General features: G+C 36.0%; 1 pseudogene across 1 annotated transcript; it reads left to right on the top strand.

Annotated features, from left to right (window-relative positions):
• The first annotated feature begins 2,385 nt into the window (after positions 1 to 2,385).
• On the top strand, positions 2,386 to 6,268 carry LOC308639442 (SIN3-HDAC complex-associated factor-like; annotated as a pseudogene). Its single transcript has 2 exons — positions 2,386 to 2,406; positions 5,577 to 6,268. The product of its transcript is annotated as an SIN3-HDAC complex-associated factor-like (transcript).
• Positions 6,269 to 10,971: the final 4,703 nt, after the last annotated feature.

Below are 10,971 nucleotides of genomic sequence, written 5' to 3'. Positions count from 1 at the left end.
TTTATTTGTTGTTTTTTTCTTTTTTTGAGGAAAGAACTCCAAGAAATTAATTTCCCTCTTAAAACTGCTTTCATTGTGTCCCACAGATTCCGGTATGTTGTGTCTGTATTATCATTTGTCTATAAAAATTTTTTCATCTCCTCCTTTATGTCTTCTGTAATCCATTGATCATTCAGTAACATATTGTTCATTTTCCATGTGATGTAGGATTTTTCCTTCCTTCTTTTATCATTGATTTCCAATTTCATTCCATTGTGATCAGATACGGTGCATGGTATTATCTCCACGCCTTCATACTTACTAAGAGTTGCCTTATGGCATAATATATGGTCTATCTTTGAGTAGGATCCATGTGCTGCTGAGAAGAACGTGTATCCACTTGATGATGGTTGATATATTCTATATATGTCGGTTAAGTCTAGGTTATTGATTGTGCTGTTGAGTTCTACAGTTTCTTTTCAGTTTTTGTCTAGAGGATCTGTCTAATGGCGAGAGCGGTGTGTTGAATTCACCCATAATTATTGTGTTGTGGTCTATTTGACTCTTGAACTTGAGGAGAGTTTGTTTTATGAACGTTGCAGCTCCATTGTTTGGTGCATACAAATTGATATTTGTTATGTCTTGTTGGTGGATGGTTCCTTTTAACAGTATATAGTGTCCTTCTTTATCCTTCTTGATTAACTTAAGTTTAAAGTTGATTTTATTCGATATGAGTATGGCCACTCCTGCTTGCTTCCGAGGACAATGTGAGTGGTATGATTTTTCCCAACCTTTTACCTTCAGCATGTGTATGTCTTTTCCTATCATATGAGTCTCTTGAAGGCAGCATATTGTTGGGTTTGTTTTTTTGATCCAGGTTACTAGCCTATGTCTCTTGATTGGTGAGTTTACACCATTAACATTTAAGGTTACAATTGAGATATGATTTGTACTTCCAGTCATGCTTCTTTATTTATTTATTTTAGTTTGGCTGGTTTTACTTTTTGGTTATTTTCCTCCCCCTTTACTGAGATACCTCCTGCTGTTAGTTTTGGGCACTATTTTTCAATTCCTCTTCTTGTAGTATTTTGCTCAAAATGCTTTGCAGTGCTGGTTTTCTTGCTGCGAATTCTTTTAGCTTTTGTTTATCGTGAAAGATTTTAATTACTTTTTTTTTTAAAGAGAGAGTGAGAGAGGAGAGAGAGGGGAGAGAGAGAGAACTTTTAATATTTATTTTTGAGTTCTCGGTGGACACAACATCTTTGTTGGTATGTGGTGCTGAGGATCGAACCTGGGCCGCACGCATGCGAGGCAAGCGCGCTACCGCTTGAGCCACATCCCCAGCCCAAAGATTTTAATTTCATTGTCAAATCTGAGGCTTAATTTTGCTGGATACAGTATTCTTGGTTGGAATCCATTATTTTTCAGTGTTTGAAATACATTGTTCCAGGATCTTCTCGCTTTCAAAATCTGTGATGAGAAATCAGTCGTTAACCTAATTGGTTTACCCCTGAATGTAATCTGCCTCCTTTCTCTCGTAGCTTTTAATATTCTCTCCTTGTTCTGTATGTTGGCTATCTTCATAATTATGTCTTGGAGTTGGTCTATTATGGTTTTGAATGTTTTTTTCCTATATTTTCTGCAAAAAGATGTATAGCTTTATGTTATTCTATTTATATTAAAGTTTGGATTTGAGGTGTGTCCCAAAAGCTCATGTGTGAGAGAAGTGCAAGATTGTTCAGAAGTGAAATGATTAGTTTATGAGAGATGTAAATCACTGATATGCATAACTAGGTGATAACTGTAGGCAGGTAGGGTATGGCTGGAGGAAGTAGGTTTCTGGGGGTGTGTCTTTGAGATTTATACTTTGTCCCTGGTGAGCAGAGCTCTCTCTTCTTTCTGATTGTCATGTTCTAAGCAGCTTTTCTCCACTTCTACCATAATGTTTAGCCTCACCTTAGGCTCAGTGCAATGAACTCAGCTAACCACAGACTGAATCTCTGAAACCATAACCCCAAATAAACTTTTCTTCCTCTAAATCATTCTTGTCAGGTTTTTTTGGTCAGAGAGATGCCAAAGATGACTAAAAATATTGGGATTAGTGGTTTTTAACCAGGGACATTTTTGCCTGGCTCAAGAAACCCTTAAAGAGTTAAAGTATTCTTTAACTTAATCTTGTATTAGGTGTCAGTTCTAGGTCAAGTTTTATTTTTGCATATGAATGTCTAATTGTTCTAATATATTTGTTGAAAAGGCTTCTTTTTCTCTGTTCAGTTTCCTGTATAACTTTATCAAAAACTCAATGGGAAAAAAAATTGATCAGCCATGTTTATGTTAGCTGTTCTCGATTCAGTTCAGTTCTACTGGTTTTTCCATCTGTTCTTTTGCTAATACAATACAATCTTCATGACTGTGACCTTGGAATTGGTAAAGTGGGATATACTCCAGGAATGTAAAGTTGTTTCAACATATAAAAATCAATAGAGCCAGGTATGATGGCATACTCCTGTAATCCCAGTGGCTCAGGAGGCTGAGGCAGCAGGATCCTAAGTTCAAATCCAGCCTCAGAAACTGAAAAAAGCTCTAAATAACTTAGTGAGACCCTGTCTCTAAAGAAAATATTTTTAAAAATGGCTGAGGATATAACTCCATGGATAAGTGCCCCTAGATCCATACCAAAAATAATAAATAAGTAAAAATAAAAATAAATATAATACACCATATTACTAAAGGACAAAAGGCACATGATCATTATACTCTGAGATATATTTTGTCTGATCATCTACAAAGATGTAAAAATAGGATTTGAAAATATTCAACACATCTTGATGATAAAAAAAAAGCACCCAGCAAACAAAGAATAGAAAGGAATGGCCCCAAACTGATAAAGGGCAACTTCAAAAACTCCACAGCTAACATCTTACTTGATGTTCAAAGGATGGATTCTTTTGTTCTAAGATCAGGAATTTTTGTTCTAAGATAACTCCTCTTGCCCCATCTATTTGAAAATGTGCTTGGAGATCCTATCTAAAACAAGTAGGGAAGAAAAGAGTATAAAATAAATGCAAATTGAAAGGGAGAGAATGAATATTGGCAAAAATCTGTTCAGGCAAATAATTTGAGTTCAGATTGAGAGTGTTATTCCTAGTCTTATCTTCTACTTAAAGATCAGAGTTGAAGTCTCTAAATGTACATTCATCTATTTTTCATTTCCTATCTATCAGTTTTTGTTTCATATATATTGAAACCATGATTCATAAATGCACACACATTAGGAATTGACCCTTTTATCATCATATAATATCATCTTTTCTTCATGATCATTTTCTGTACTCTGAGGTATGATTTTTCTGATACTACTATAAGTTTTATTGTATTTCGATGATCTATCTATTGATATTATTATTATTATTATTATTATTATTATTGAGGCAGGTCCTGCTATGTATGAATGATACCAGACTAGCCTTGAATTTTCAATTTTCTTGCTTCAAACTCCTGAGATGCTAGGGCCACAGGTGACTACCTTATTTATTTATTTATTTGTTTGTTTGTTTATTTATTTATTTATCTGTTTATCTATCAGAGCTGTGGATGGAACCCACAAGAACTCTGCCATTGAGCAACATCCCAAGCCCTTATTATTATTTTTATCCTTTCTGGCAATCTCTAAGTTTTAATTGGTTTAAACAGTTACAGTCAATGTAGAGTTATTGATTTGTTTGGGTTTAGAACTATTATTAATTATTTTTTCTCTTTTTTCTATTTTTCATTCCTCTGTTTTCCCTTTCCTGCCTTCTTCTCGACTTTTTTTTTGCATTCCTTTTTAATTTCACTATATTTTCCCTGCATTTTTAGCAATTGCTCTATCGATTAGAATCAATCTATCTATCTATCTATCTATCTATCTATCTATCTATCTATATATTTATTTTACCATGAGTCTCACTAAGTTGCAGATACTGACATTGAACTTATGATCATCCTGTTTCAGCCACCCAAGCAGCTGAGATTATAGGTGTCTGCCACTGCACTTGTCTCATAGGTAACTTTTAACAATGCATAATCTTATAGTTTTAAAAACCACTTTACCTTCCCTTACTTCTTTTGCAATTGTCTTATTAAATACATCTATATAAATTGAAAACCCCATCATCAGAGAATGGTATAAATTTCTTCAAGTGTCAAATATATTTTAAATAGTTTACTATAAGAATGATCTGTTATATTTATACAGATATTTACCACTTCTTTTGCTCTTTTTTGCATTTGATGGTCTATTTTTATTTCTATTGTAATTTCATTTCTGTGTGAAAAACATCTGTCAGTATTTATTTTAGGGTAAGAATGTTTTTGCTTCATGTTTTTATTTAATTTATGAAGGATATAAAGTTCTGAGATGGATATAAAGTTCTGAGATGGTAGTTATTTCAGCACTTTGAAAATTTATTCCACTTCCTCTGGCCTACCTAGTTTCTTATAAGAAACAATCTAACTGCCCAACAGATGAATGGATAAAGAAAATGTGGTATATATACACAATGGAATATTACTCAGCCACAAAGAATGACTTTATGACATTTGCCAGTAAATGGATGGAACTGCAGAGTATCATGAGAATTGAAATAAATCAATCCCAAAACCCAAAGGTTGAACAGTCTCTGAGTTTGTATGCTAACTCACAAGGCTCAGAGAGGAAGAACAGAAAGTCAGTGCATTAGACAGGGGGAAATGAAGAGAAGTGTGGGGGGATAGGAATAGGAATGATTTTCCTATATTCATATATGAATATACTAGAGTGAATCTCACCATTGTGTATATCCACAAGACTAGGATCCTAATTAGAATAAAATGTACCCTATGTTTGTATAAATATGTCAGACTCTGCTGTCATGTATAACTAAAAAGAACAAATAAAAAAGTTACACACACACACACACACACACAAATCATTATAAGGGAGCCACACATGTACAGAGAGAGGTGGGATCTACACCTTCTGTCCAGAACTGCAGGAGACAATCTTCTTAGATAAGGCATTTGAGAAGGAGAGAGTGCTTGGAGGATAGTTGGCCTGGTGGAGATGCTATTGCATGTGGATTGGCTGCTTTGGGAAGATTATTTTTTAATTTATTTTAATTAGTTATATATGATAGTAGAATGCATTTATGTACTTTGATATATCATACATAGATTGGGTATAATTTCTCTTTTTTCTCAGTGCACATGCTGCAGAATCATATTGGTCATATAGTCACATATATACATACAGTAATAATGTCTCTTTTGTTCTAATATCTTTCCTATCCCCACATCCCCTCCCATCCCCTCCCATCACTTCCCTCTACCTATCTAAGGTAACACTATTCTTCCCTAGTGCCCCCTGACTTATATTGAATTAGCAACTGCATTTTAGAGAAAACATTTGGCCTTTGGTTTTGTGAGATTGGCTTATGTTGCTTAGCATGATGTTCTCCAACTCCAACCATTTACTGGCAAATTCCATAATTTTACTCTTTTTTAAAGCTGAGTAATATTCCATTCATCTATTGAGGGACACCTAGGTTGGTTCCATAGTCTAGCTATTGTGAATTGAGTTTGGTTTTTGTAAGCCAAAGATGTACTGAAGTATAGAAGGTTGCTGTATTTGCAGAGCCGAGTCCTCCAGTTGTCAATTTACTGACAGTAAACGTTATGAAAATGACTTCCAGGAGCTGTTTTGGGTTGCATGAGACTCATTCAGGAGACATCTGCAAGGCCTGTGTTCTGCTTATAAAAAGATGGAAAAAGTTACCATCAGGATCAAAAAACAAAAACAAAATGAAATAAAAACCACAAAACTGGAATCATGGTAGATGCAAGGACAGGACTTAGTCTAAAAACTACATTAAAACAACAACAACAACAAAAGCGCACAATAGTCTATCTGAAAACATGATAAAAAGTAACCAGATCAGTATACTGCAGAAAGAATTTAAATGTCACAATATGGATGCTCACAGTAGGATTTCAAGGGCCTCCTCGGCTGCATCTCCTTGTTGCAGTAACCAGATGATGGCTCAGATAAAGAAAAGGCTTCTGGCTCTACAGAATACCAGGTTTTTTTTTTTCCTTTTTAGATCTTACATACCGAAAAAGGCAGAAAATATGTTGTGGGATTATCTATAAAAGCCATCTTGGAGCCGCTGAATGCTGCTGGAAAGTGCTCATTAAGCTATATTTTTTAAATCCCTTTCTAATGAATGTAATTCAGGAATTTCAGAGGACAGAGATGGGATTTGTTGTATGATAAACCATATGTAGTTTATAGTCTTTCTATATCGAGAAGCAGTGGTTGGGATATTTTTAAAAGATGGCTGGTACGCTTGTTTTCCCTCATGTTAGAAAATTAGTTATAACTCAATAACATGTCTTGCCCCTAGAGGTACTTGTTAATAATTTTGAAATCTTAAGGGTTTACCAAGGTTTGATGATTCAAACCTGTGCTGCTGATGATTAAGCAGAACAGACTGAGCTTTCTGGTGCAAATATCTTGAAGGAGGAAGTAATTTCTAAATACACAGAAAGAACCTTAACTGTATGTGTTGCATCTTGTGTTACCTTCCTTCTTATTAATGTTTGATAAAGATTTTAGGTTATGTGAAACTTCTCAAGCAGCATCAAAACTCCTCTTGGGGAAGTGGTGAGGACGTGGGATACAGGAGATCCCATATGAATAGTACCAAAGCATCACCACATAGTGGAGAAACCACTCTTAAAAAAATGTTAAACTAAGCCGGGCACAGTGACACATGCCTGTAATCCCAGTGGTTTGGGAAGCTGAGGCAGAAGGATCACTAGTTCAAAGCCAGCCTCAGCAATTTATCTACGTGCTAAGCAACTCAGTGAGACCCTGTCTCTAAATAAAATACAAAATAAGGCTGGGGATGTGACTCATGGTTGAGTGCCCCAGAGTTCAATTCCCCCACTCTCCGCAAAATGTTAAACTAGGTGCAAATCTTCAGTGCACCACAAAAGAAAGGTTAATGCTTCTTGGATACTTTGTTTGGAGGGCTTGCCAAGAATGTAAATAATTGACTTTGTGTTACATGGCTGGTGGCTTCATTGAAATCTACATAATTCAGTTTTAGCTCTGGATTATTTCAATTGACCTTTGTGAAGGTTTTATCTGCATAGAATAGGTGTTTGACTTGTTTTAATTATTAGAGCTTTGGGTTTTTTTTCCACTCTATTTATATTTAAAGTAACATTAACTAAGATAAAAGGTGTAATCATGCTAAGTAGATTGGTGTTGATTTGACTTCTTTTACTTGGGCTTTATGAACATTGAGATATGCTGAATGTGGAGCTTTTAATTCTAAAATACTTATTAAAAGCCTCTCACTTGAACCCAAACCAAGGTATCCTCATTGCTTCTTTCCTAAAAATTCAGAAAAAAATAGTACCAGATGATACTTTTCATAAACGAGGGAGGGTACTTGCCTGCCTTATAATAACATGACTCAGTGCTTATTTAACAGGATTTTAAAAATTGGATAGTGTTACAGTACAGAGTGAGCCTTTTATGAACACTTTTAATGGGCACTCTATAGTTTTCTAGTCCTTAATCTAAGCATATTTTATGTTTCTTTCTTTTAGAAAATGCTTACAGGCTGCAAGCCACCTTATGCAGACTATACAGTGATTTGGATTAGCTCTCCCATAGCCTTTGAGGTGTATTACAAGAGTCCAGCCATTATCACCCTCCTGAGTTAGTTTGAAATGTTATTTTGTATATTTTGGCTGCAGTATTGGTGGTATAATATATTATAATATGGATCATCTCTACTCTGTATTTATTTATTAGTTGACCTCAACCACAGTCTTCTTTTTTCCCCTCCCACCTTTCTTTGCCTGTGGGATATCCTGTAGGTATTCATGCATTTGTATTAATTTATTAGAAATCTACAGATCAGCCAGGTACAGTGGCACATGCCTATAATCCCAGTGGCTCAGGAGGCTGAGGCAGGAGGCTCACGAGTTCAAAGCCAGCCTCAGCAATTTAGCAGGGCCCTCAGCAATTTAGTGAGGCCCTCAGCAACTCAGTGAGACCCTGTCTCCTAAATAAAATACAAAAGAGGCTGGGGATGTGGCTCAGTGGATTAGTGCCCCTGAGTTCAATCCCCGATACAAAGGAAAAATAAAGAAATCTACAGCTCTGTTTTGTACTTTTTAATACTGTTGAATACTTATAATCAACTTATGAATGAATTTAATCTTATTAGAAAGTTTAAAAAGGAAAAAATCATCGTAATTATTTTACTTCTGAAGTAATGACTCAATTTTCTCTGGTTGCTTTCAGATTTTTTTTCTTGATTGTTGGTGTTCAGCAGTTTTATTATCAGGTGTTTGGGAATGAATTTCTTTGTGATTATGTTGTGCTCAAATTCGGGACCCCCAAAGACCATCAGAGACCCAAGATCGATGTAAGCAGCAAAGAGGTGTTTATTGCGAGCTAGCTCGGTCCTCCACCCACACAAACAGCAACTGGTGACGCTGAGAGGCCCCGAGCCCAGGGTTTGCAGCATTTTTATACATTTTTTTGGAGAGGGCAGGGACTTCACATACATCATAGCCTCTTTTAGCAAATCATCACACACCGCGGGAAAATCAAATAACAACTCTAAAACATGATTAGCGCATTCACTGGCGGGAACAAGTTAGGTAGGGGTGATTGGTCAGTACAAAAGGGGTATTCGTTTGAACTGATTGGTTTAAGCCAAGAGGGGTGTACGTGCTGAACTACATGGTTTCCCAATATGTTATCAACCACCATAAACTACTGGGAGGGTCATCTGGCGTCCCAGGTATTTCCCTGTCTCATGCTGATTGGTGGCTGCTAGGGGGTTGCTATGGGTCCCCACCTAGCCTGACTGAGTCAGGGACACCTGGGGCAGCAGATCTCTCCTGTTATTTGTAGATAAACAACTTAGCAGGGTGGGAATGTGCTTAGGAGTGCTCTGTGGGTTTTTCCAAGGACAAAGGTCATGTCCCTTTCTTGGACAGGCTTTGCTCTGAGATAGAGGCTGGTTTTTCAATTATACTGTTGGGTCTGAGAAACCTCTTGATGTTGTAGGTTTATGTCTTTCATTAAATTTGTGGGTGTTTAGCTATTTTTTTTAAAAAAAATTCCTGCATTTCACTTTTCTTCTTTCCTTCTGAGATTCTGATGACAGAAATGTTATATATTTTTGGTAATGTCTCCCAGTTCTCTGAGGCTGTTAATTTGTTTTCCATTTTTTTTCTGTGTGGTTTAGATTATACCAATATTTCTTATTTAGCCTTTTTCCCTATCCTCCAGTATGGCTTAGGATATGTATACACACACACACACACACACACACACACACACACACACACAAAATGGAATACTATTCAGCTATGAAAAGAATATAATCCTGTCATTTGAGGCAACCTGGGTGGAACTGGTGTTCACTATGTTAAGTGAAATAATCCAGGCATAAAATGATACCAGCCAGGGGTGCTGGTGCATGCCTGCAATTCTAGTGTCTTGGGGCAGGCTAAAGAAAGAGGATCACAAATATAAGGCCAGCCTCAGCAACTTAGTAAGACCATATCTCAAGATGAAGAATAAAAAGTTCTGGAGATGTAGTTCAGTGGAAAGCACCCTTTGGATCAATCCCTAGTACCATGAAACAAACAAAATTGATTTTATCTAAAAATCATGGGTTAAGGAGGAAATAAATTGAAAATTATAAGTTATTTAGAAGTTAGTAATCATGAAAACATTGCTGATCAAAATGTATAGAGAACAGGCAAAGTTGTATTTATAAATAAATTATAACAATAAAGACAATTACTGGAAATCAAAGATTTTAGCCAGACATAGTGGCACATGCTTAAAATCCCAGCCACTCAGAGGCTGAGGCAGGAGGATGGCAAGTTCAAGCACAGCCTGAGCAACTTTGGGAGACCCTGTCTCAAAAGTAAAACATTAAAAAGACTGAAAATGTAGCTTAGTTGTAGAGAGCACCTGGGTTCAATCCCCAGTGTCTGCCTCCCACAAAAAGGTAAGAAAGACATACCACACAATCTCACTCATATATGGAATTTAAAGGTTGAACTTGTAAAAGTTCAATGGTGGTTTTGAGAGGCTGGGAAGAGTGTGGGTAGGAGAAGGGGAAAGGTTGATCAACTGGGACAAAGTTACATTTAGATAGGAAAAATAAGTTCTGGTATGTTATTGCACAACAGGGTAAATTCAGATAACAAAAAAGAATTGTACATTTCAAAAAGCTAGAAGAAAATATTTTGAAATTTTTCATCATAAAAGAAATAAATGTTTCAGAAGGTAGATAATGTCTCACCTAATTTAAACAATGCACAATATATGCATGTACTGAAACATTACATTATTTTATATTAATATGTACAATTTTATGTTTTTATCATTTAAAAACAAATTAAATTTTAAAAAATGTAAAGAGATTTATAGTAGCTGCTTTGAAGTTTTTGGCAGATATTTCCAGTACTTGTGTCATCTTGCTCTCTGTATCTGATGAATTTTTTTCCCTTTTAAGTTGAGATTTTCCTGGTTCTTTGTTTTCCAAGAAAATTTGGAATGTATCCTTGATATTTAAAATTTTGTTTCATGAGATGTCAGGCCCTCTTTAAACCCTAAAGAAAATGTTGATGTTTTTTTGTTTTGACAGGCAATTGATCAGCTGGGTTCTGACCAACCTTCTATGGGTTGCAGTTTTGCCATGTCTATTTAATTTTCAAAGCCTCTATAATTCTATTCGGATCAGCCCACGTGTGCGCCACCCAGTGGTCAATCTGGTACTCTGTTCCCAACTTCCATTCTCAAGCCAGACATAGAGAGACTAAGTACCTCATGTTCTATTTCTCTCCTGTGTAAACGAAAAAACAGTCAACCTGAAGTAGAATAGTGATTTCAAGGGACAGGGAAGGTTGTGAGGTGGGGTGGAAGAT

Source organism: Spermophilus citellus, assembly GCF_964194105.1.
Source record: "Spermophilus citellus genome assembly, chromosome: X".
Lineage (NCBI taxonomy): Eukaryota > Metazoa > Chordata > Mammalia > Rodentia > Sciuridae > Spermophilus > Spermophilus citellus.
Note: the sequence above shows the minus strand (reverse complement) of the source record. Positions and strands in the feature narration are given on the sequence as shown.